Genomic DNA, 10,218 nt, shown 5'->3' on the forward strand with positions numbered 1-10,218 from the left:
TGTATGAAGAGAGCTCTTTCTGAGATGTATGTTTGCATGTGAAATAAACCACTGCGACAACGATCTGGGCTTGTGTCTTTGTCTTTATTATTTCTTCCACAGCTGGACAGCGCCGCTTCCTCTCTCTCTCTCTGGCACGGCTGCACTCCGTTCCGTACGGCTGGTGGTTACTCGCCCCTCTCTCTCAACCTCTCCCGCTCCCGCGTGCCACTGACAGGCGGTGCGCTGGGAGGAAGCCTCCAGCCCGCCACGTGGCCGCTGGTGTCCCGGAGGCGAGCGACGTGGTCCCGCTCTCTGACTCCACACACTGCTCCCGAGCTCTCTTCCGCTTCCCCTTATATCCCCTGGCCCACGTCACCAATCCCCGCCTACAGCCACGCCCCCTCACGAACCTTCGAGATGGTTACTTCCCCCGAGCATTTTGAGCTCCGCCCCTAACCTCGGCCCATCCTTCTAATTGGGTGATGGCCCAAGCGGCGGAGCCTATCCACTGATTGGCGCTCATCGATGAACTCTCGTATTACATCACCCCCCCCCCCCCCCCCGTTGTAACAGAACTAGCCGTCCCGGCTAAAACAAGCAACAACAATACGAGAGCCGTAGAGCATGACGACAATGCAACAACAAGAACAATAAAAAAGGCGCCCCACAAGCACACAAGGCAAGGGCAGTAAGAACACAAGTAATTCACAACAGTATCGATAAGATGCATATGAACACATAATGCAAGAAGGTTTAACAGTTATTAACAAAAGGGAACAGATTTCGAGCGTGTACGTGACGCAGGGCCATCCCCCACCGCAGAGCGACGCGCCGCCGGTCCCGATGTCGCAGAAGACGGGAGAATGGGGCGTGGAGCGTTCGACTTGGTGGAAGAGAATCCCGCCGGAGCAAGATCATCCGCAGCATCCGGGGCGTTCAGTGTCTGTGGGTCTGTGGAAGGCAAACCAGACCCCTTCTGGGGATCAACCGGCAACCCAGGCGGCCCATCGGGTGCATCAGACCCCGGCAGGGTAGTTAATGGGGATGAGGGAGCGACGCGCAGTGCAAAGAAAGGTTTCAACCGCGAAGTGTGGACGAACCAGCGGCGCGAACCCGACTGGATACGTACACATTGAGGGCTCCGTACCTCGATCAACTCAACAAGCCCCTGCCATGGCCTATGTAATTTTGGAGAGGTACCCACCGGTACCTGGGGACAGTGGATCCAGGCCCGGTCGCCCAGGACCCATGGCATGTCACGTTGCGATCGACGAGCGCACCGCTCGTTACGGGCCTGGGTCCTCGCCGTAGCAAGTCTCGCCGCCTCCCGCGCTTCCATGACCCGGCGAATTGAATCGCGGACATGTTCTGGCAAGCTTAGTGCAGGTTCCTTAGCGGGCGTCCCTAGTTGCACATCAATCGGCGGTACGTTTTCCCGACCGTACATGAGGAAGAACGGTGAGTAACCTGTGGAGGCGTGCGGGGTCATACGGTAGGCGGACAGTACACTAGGAACGTTAAGGTCCCAATCGGCCTGTTTTTTGTGCACCGTGTGACAAAGCATGGCAGACAAGGTACGGTTGAACCGTTCTACCATTCCGTCCATTTGCGGATGGTAGGGTGGCGTGCGTATCTTCTTAGTGCCCAAGGCGTCACACACGTCACGCAACAATTTTGATGAGAAATTTCGGCCTTGGTCAGTGAGTAGTCGTTCCGGAGCCCCCTTGTCCTTCACATAACTGTTCACGAACGCATCTGCAATGGACGCCGCCGACTGATCGGGCAAGGCCCAAGCCATCGGCGAACGCGAAAAAAAATACTCCATCCCAACCAACAGAAATTTGTTGCCCCTGGCAGAAGAAAGAAACGGCCCGAGGATATCAAGAGCTACAAGCTCATTAATTCGAGTAACCTTAATTGATTGCAAGGGTTGAATATATTCTGAGCGTGGGGGTTTTCTCCGAGCACATTCAGGACACGTCTGGATGGCCCTGGCGACATCAGGCGTCATGCCAGGCCAAAAATAATCCCTTTGCATTGTGAAAAGTGTTTTCTGCACGCCAAGGTGCAACAACTTGTCAGTGTGCAGTGTCCGAACCAGTTCCTGTCGAAGCGTAACGGGAACCACCAGGCACCAATGGCCCAGCATGTCATCTTGCCACATCAATAGGCCCCCACGAAAGGCAGCCTGGCGGACCCCGTCCACGCCCGGGGACCCTCCTGTGCCCATTAGCCCGAGTCCATAACGAAACCAGCGAATCATCCAACAGCTGCTCACGTATCCACACCGACCGTGGCAGGTTCAACACACCGTCGGCTGGCCATGGCTCTGCGCATTCCGCGGAGCATTCCACGGAGTCCACCCCCGCGAACATGACCGGCCGAGGGGCCCGAGGAAGAATCGTGCACCGGTTAGTGCCAGACGCGCACGCACAAGGGGAGCCACCGGGCAACCTGGAGAGTGCGTCCGCATTTCCATGGCGAGTACCCTTACGGTAGTGTATCTCAAACGAGAACTCCTGCAATGTTTTGAGCCAACATCAAAGCTGGCCCGATGGTTGTTCAATCTTTAACGAGTATTGCAGAGCAGCGTGGTCGGTGCGTACAAAAAATTTCCTACCATACAAATAAGGCCGATATTGGCGAACGAAATGCACGATCGCCAGAAGCTCCCTGCGCGTAACACAGTAACGAGTCTCTGCCGGAGAGAGAACCCTGCTACCATACGCCACGACCCGTTCCACGCCGTTTTTGCATTGGGACAGCACGGCGCCGATGCCCGTATTACTGGCATCCGTGTCCAGAATAAAGGGCAGTGAAAAGTCAGGATAATCAAGCGCGGATGCCAACCGAACCCGGAGGGTTCGAAAAGCCAACTCCTCCTCAGGTCCCCATCCGAACTTCTGATTCTTATCGTTAATACGTGCAGGGGTCTAGCGATGGTAGCAAAATGTGGAACGAAGCGGCGGTAGTAGGACGCAAACCCGACGAACCGCCGTACCTCACCCACGGAGGTGGGGTTCGGCCAATCATGGACAAAAGAGGTTTTGTCCGGGTCCGTGGCGATGCCGTCGGAGCTCACAATGTGACCAAAATAACGCACAAATTGTTGTAGAAGATGACACTTCTTAGGTTTGAATTTCAGATTAGCAGACCGCATTCTGTCAAAAACAACCTTCAAGCGTTGGAGGTGTTCTTCAAACGTGCGACAAAACAATGACGTTATCCAATTATATGAGACACGTGTCCCATTGCAGTCCCGCCAATACCAGCTCCGTCAGCCGCTGGAACGTGGCGGGGGCAGCATTCAGCCCCATGGGAAGGCAATTAAATTCAAACAGGCCCTGTGGCGTACGAAACGCCGTCTTAGGTTGCGACGCCTCGTCGAGGGGCAGCTGCCAAAATTCCGCCGAGAGATCGAGGGTGGAATTTTTTTTAGCTCCTGACAGGGCATCCAGGTAATTGTCCATCCGTGGCAGGGGGTATGCATCTGCCACGGATACCATATGGTCCCTCTCAGCGGGACTCATGCGGTGCGGATTCATCCGTATGGGGCTCGCTACCCCCGGTATCTATGTGATGAGATAAGAGTGACGTACGACCCAAGTCAAGGTCACTCTTGCTAAAGACATCAGTGTAATCCGACAGCAGCACATAAATATACAGCAGTCGTCAGGGTAGGGATGAAACCAACGACCTACTACATACCAGGCGAGGGAATTAACATCTCCTAGCCACCGTGATGATGATGATCAAAAAGAAAGAGACACGCAAACTATAAATATACAGCAGTCGTCAGGGTAGGGATCAAACCCACTACCTCCTGCATACCAGGCCAGGGAATTAACATCTCATAGCCACCGTGGGACCCCACCATGTCTTGACACAGCCCATCAGCCCGCACGCCCTCCTCCTGGGAGTGTTCAGAATTTCGTCAACGTTGATGCAGGACAAGGAAAGACCGCTGACCGGTTTCGATACTCGGTGTTTCATCAGCAGTCATAGTACAGTGACCTCGATGTGGCGATAAAATACATCAATATCACACACATATATATATAGATTTCACATTGTACAAGATAATCTTATCGTCCGTTTTTTCTCCTTCTCCTCCTCAAAATATTTGTCAAACCGCGACCACTGTTGGTCGTTTAAATCTTCGTGAATAAAACAACGAACTTTCTCTTTTTTTGCGATCAGAGGAAACAAGAAGATGCTCGGTGTAGTCGGCACTTTGCTTCGTTCATCATTTCGGTTTATTTGTTTTTTTTTCAATGCTTTGCTTTATGTGCCCCCCCCCCCCCCTTTTTTAATGAAAGATTTCACAAAAGATGTCACGCTCTGCTCCTCTCCTTCTTACCCCTTCCCTCACTCTCTCTACCCCCCTCTCTCTCTACCCCCTCTCTCTACCCCCTCTCTCTCTATCCCCTCTCTCTACCCCCTCTCTCTACCCCCTCTCTCCATACTCTATGTCTATGTTCCCCCTGTTTTCTATGTCAATTTAGTTTTTTACGACAAGTGCTGCATCTGCACCCAGCCAAACTCTCAGTCGCTGTCGTCATGTCGTGTGAGCTGGCGAGGCCCCATTGGTGTTAATTGTGTGCGCCAAAACCAACGCATCGGTAGAAATAGCAGCGCTGACGATTTATTTTTGGACGTTCACCAGCACTGGATCAAGCCAAGCCTGATTTTGCTGATCAGGCACGGATTGTTGAAACTATTCATTGGCCTGTAAACATTTGGCAGCTTACCAGCATTGATTCAATTGAGCCTGACTGCTGATAATGAGATATTGATTGTCCGGATCAGCCATTGCTTATACACACAGTGAGATTTTAACTACCTCGCCTGGTATAGAGGAGGTCGTGGGTTTGATCACGACCCTGACGCCTGCTGTATATGTGGAGTCTGCGTGTCTCTCTCTCTTCTGCATGGCGAGATGTTAACTACCTCACCTGATATACAGGACGTCGTGGATTTGATCCCGACCCTGACGCCTGCTGTATATATGGAGTCTGCGTGTCTCTCTCTCTTCTGCATGGCGATATGTTAACTACCTCGCCTAGTATACAGGAGGTCGTGGGTTTGATCACGACCCTGACGCCTGCAGATCTCTTTCTCCCCGTGCTCGCGTGGATTTTTCTCCGAGTCCTCCGGTTTCTTTTTACCTCCATTTTGAATCGACGTGCGTTTAGAGTAGTTGGCTGCTATACATTTCCACATGAGCCACTTTGTCTGGCTAGCATTCGTGATAGCCAGGTTGCTTCTGAAAAAGGGCTATATATCTCATTGGAGATGATGAACTCTGTATCTCTTTTTCAGAAGCGACCTGGCCACAAATGATAGCTCAACGAAGAGGCTCATCGCGTGGAAGTTTATAGCAGCCCCATACCCTGAACGTGTGCTTCTAAATGTGAAGGGAAAACCCGGAGGACCCTGAGAAAATCCATGTGACCACGGGGGGAGAGACACGCAAACTCAAAATATACAGCAGCAAGCGTCATGGTCGGGATCGAACCCACGACTCCCTGTATACCAGGCGAGGTAGTTAACATCTCCTAGCCACCGTGATGATGATGAGAGAGAGACACGCAAACTCCCAATATACAGCAGGCGTCAGGGTCGGGATCGAACCCACGACCCTCCTGTATACCAGGCGAGGTAGTTAACATCTCCTGGCCATCACGGCACCCCTAGATCATTAACGTCCAAGCACGCCATGACGTTTTGTGTTGAGCTAAAATAAAACATCCAAATGTACAGTGTAACGTATTCACATTTTAATTTGTTGTATTATTTATGTCATAATCTATGTGTAGTATTGTACAATTCTGGCCAGTGTATTGATGTTATTTACGTGTAGCGAAGAGGAGTCAATGCAATAACACATTTCCATTTCTCCCGTATTGTTCACTCAAACATGGGAAACTAACCGCCTGTTTCCCATGTAAGCGTGGTATCAACATTCGCAAAGTCTAATTTTGCGCAGACTTTCAAAAACATAACCCTCGCCGAGGCCTCGCCGCGTAACAATTTTTTTATGTTGAGGGACGGATTCTACGTAAAAGGGACGTTGTTTGACTATTTATATTATTCATAACACATGCACACCTCCTATAGCGCTTAGGATGTGTTCTTGATAAACAGAGGGCGATAACCAAACAGCGCTATAGGAAACAGTGCTATAGGTCACTATAACGTGGCTCCTCCAATGGAGATGCGTTACCAATAGCGCTGTATGAAACAGCGCTATAGGAGGTCACTATAACATGGTTCCAATGGAGATGCGTTACCAACAACGTTGTATGAAACAGTGCTATTGGAGGTCACTATAACATGGTTCCAAAGGAGATGCGTTACCGACCGCTATTTTTTTTACCTATGGGTGATATATGAGGGCTTCATTTAGCTATCGGTAATAGTCTTACTGTACACATGATAAATTTACTAAAGCATTTTATATTTTAAAAAAATTGTTGGTTATTACGTACAAAATGTACAATAAGTTACATACTCAGCAGTGCATTGGGTCGGAGCTTCCGGGAGATGAACCACTGTCTGCCGTAAACACACGTACCGTGGGAAGCCGCATTAACCAAATGGAATGACTCAATCCGTGGATCGCCAGTGAATCTACGCAGCAATTAACCCTCGATTAATCGATACGCTAACATGGCTGTCGGACCATCTGTGAGCAGAATCGATCACAACAGAAACCTCGATCTAGGTTTCTTAAGACCGTATATATGGGCAAAGATACGGCCCTAAAAGCAACGACACGCCAACTTTCTTCCCTATACGGGCTGATCCACACAAGAATTTTCCTCCAGGACAAAGAGCGTTATTACGAAATGACGTTATAAGAGGCAGTGCTATAAGAGGTGTGCCTGTACATTCTGCACAGCGACGTCGGTGATTACCAATTTCAGATATGGAGAGGGTTGTATTTTTTGGTCCAACCACAATGTTGACACAACCCGAGTTAATAATCTCCAGTCGGCATTGAACGATGAACTAGCCGCACCCACTCAACAGCACCCCGACAGCCAGGGCTCAGGGTCGCTATTCCACAATCAATCACCACGATTGATTGGTTGCTCTTCTCTCATTTGTACCGCTTTGTTTGCTCAAATTAGCCTCATTGTAACTTTAGCGATATAGCGTGGAGGGGGGGGGGTATAGGCTGCGGATACCGTGCAGGAGAAATTATCAATGAATTAGCTCAGTTGTAGCCTACCGTGGGGCTAATGGTGCGTGGCTATACCACACGACATCCTACACTTGATGAAGGCTGAGTGGCATGTGGGATTGATCAGGGGGGGACATTCCGACACTCATGGTAACGGTGTGCAGCCAGTGCTACGATTGTATGCGAGATCTCGAGAATCTCGGACTTAACGACCGCAAGATGCTGCCGGTGCGTTCAACATTGACCCTTGGCGGTTAGTTCTTGGCTAAAAAGCTGCCTCCGGGCAATAGCTGGCACAGAGACGGGCAGAGAGGGGTGTGCCTATTTTGCAAAAGTTAACGGCTACTTTCGCAGGATGCCCCGCTGCGTTATCATCCGTATACAAGAGTGGGCCTTCGCGGAGATGTTCACTGTAGAGTGAACGTGATGAGTGGCTGGGCTTGGGCAGGACGCATCATCGCTCGGCCTGAACGACGCTCAGCGGCTGAGACCGATGATAGAGTGGCAGACAAAGGAAGGAGGCGCACCGGAGCGGATGTCCACCGCAGTCTTACTTTACATTCGTAAAACGCCTTTGACTGAGGCGCTTAACATATCTTACCGATGTAGAGTAGTAGTTAGTGACGTCATATCACGCTCGCCCTCCGGTACGATGGCGTCACGGGCGGTGACGTCATGCACAGGGGGCGGGACGGTGACGTCATGTACCCCTGGGGTATTTAAGCTGGAACCCGTCACGTGTTCAAGGTAGTTTGGAGAGTCCGGGAACGTGAAGGGTGGAAGTTGAGTCCCAGGATAGGGGGAAATTAGCACCAGGCTATGTTAGCCTGTGGGTGTGCTAGGGGATCCCCAGTACCCCTACACCTGGGGACAAGTGAAATACTCCTCCATCAGTTAATGGCGTAAGCCTCCTAATAAACTGTTGGTGAAAGCCCTTAAGAAGATCTGCATTCGTGTCATCATTTATGCCTCAACAACTATATGTAATTTTTTGTCTGTCTGTCTGTGGGTCTGTGTGTCTGTGGACGCAACTTGCGACGGATTTAACTCGCAAACTGTGAGGTTTATGTTTCAAAAAAGTACCCGGGTAACACGCGATAAGCCTGGGGGTGAGCCAGCGCTATTCGTATTTCACATCCGTTAACTTTAAAGTATAGTAATAGGTTTTTACCCTTTCAACTGGTACAAAAACTGACACCTTTATACAAGGCATCATGTTTGCAATAACCACAACACAAGCAGTCAAAATGCAAACAAAAGAAACAACTCTGATTATGATAATGATATGCACTGTCCTTGAAGTTGATTGGTCCACACCCGAGACAGCTTTTCTTAGAGCCTAGTCTCCATTGGTGTTGGACCAGATGACGCAAAAAGGCGTACGACTCAAAGACAGCGCACTATCAGAGTATTGAGAGCTCGGGGTAAGCATTTACACTATGATACCTCCTTTACCAGTGGCAAAATATAGTAATAGGTTTTTACCCTTTCAACTGGTACAAAAACTGACACCTTTATACAAGGCATCATGTTTGCAATAAATTAACAATGTTGTACTATTAATAATTATATTACAACGCTGAGCGTGCGCCAAAGCACGCATCTGCGCATGCGTGAGAAAGCTGATCCGTGGTTGCCATAGCAACACACACGCGATCGGTAGGGCGGTTTTTAACGACACATTTATATATTAACGCGATCTAACCCAAAAACCTCTATTATGGAGATACTACTATAGTCAGGAGATACTATTACAGTTAGTAGATACCACTATAGTCAGTATATACTGCTGCAAAGTTGGTAGATACGACTAAAGAGTCAGTAGCTCCAGCTATAGTCAGCAGATACTGCTTTTGAGTCAGCAGGTACTGCTCTGTAGTTAGTAGTTACTACTATAGTCAGTAGGGACTACTATAGATTCAGTAGGGACTATAGTCATTCGATACTACTGCAGCGTCATTAGTTACTACTATAGAGTCAGTAGATACTACTGTAGGACTTGAGTTATAGCGCGCCACGCATTCTCTTCCACTGTTGCTATGCGAGCGAGCAAAGTACAGTGGGGTGTGTGTGAGGACACGGTTGTTGTTGTGGCATTAGGTGAGAGGGTCGTTAAGTGTTGAGACAGGTGTTCGGGGTAGCCGGGGGGACACAGGCCAGCGATTGGCTAAGAGGGTGATTGGTTATTAGCTGGCGTCGCTCTGGCGGCAATAACAAGGTCACTTGAGACCGGGGGCGAGGGGGCGAGTGATAAGCGGGGGGTTGAGATAATGGGGATTAATTGGTGTGGGGATATAAGCCACAGCGCGACGGAGAGAGGGGCTTCTTGTCTTGGTCGGCGTCTTGGATGGAGCTGCAGCGACGGTGCCCGGGGAATCGCAGAGCAGGCGGTGACGGTAGTAGAGCAGAGATAGAGTGGGTTAGCGGCGACAGACGGAGTAGAGTATAGAGAGACAGTGATAGCAAGAACGCAGTGTGCGAACAGGGGTAGCCATGCATCTGAAGGATGCAGTGTAGAATAGCAGGGGAGTCGACAGACCTAGAGAGAAAGAGAGGGAGACGCGGAGGAGACGCGGCGAGAGAGAGAGTGAGACGCGGAGCAACGCGGAGCGGAGTGAGGGCACGGAGAGACACGGAGCGGTGGCGCTGCAGAGAGAGACGTGGAACGGAGTGAGGCCGCGCCGAGATGCGGAGCGGTGGCGCGGCGGAGGTGGACTGTTGAGCGGAAAATAAAGAGAACAGATAGACAGCCAAGTACGAGTCCTACACTACTATCATCAGTAGATAATACTAGTCAGTAAATTCCACTACAGTCAGTAGATACTACTATAGAGTCGGTAGATACTACTATCATCTGTAGATAATACTAGTCAGTAAATTCCACTATGGTCAGTAGATACTACTATATAGTCAGTAGGTACTACTATCATAAGTAGATAATACTAGTCGGTAGATTCCACTACAGTCAGTAGATACTACTATAAAGCCAGTGGATACTACTATCATCAGTAGATAATACTGGTCAGTAGATACTACTATAGTGTCAG

The sequence above is a fragment of the Lampetra planeri genome, chromosome 61, assembly GCF_965212315.1.
Source record: "Lampetra planeri chromosome 61, kcLamPlan1.2.h2, whole genome shotgun sequence".
NCBI lineage: Eukaryota > Metazoa > Chordata > Hyperoartia > Petromyzontiformes > Petromyzontidae > Lampetra > Lampetra planeri.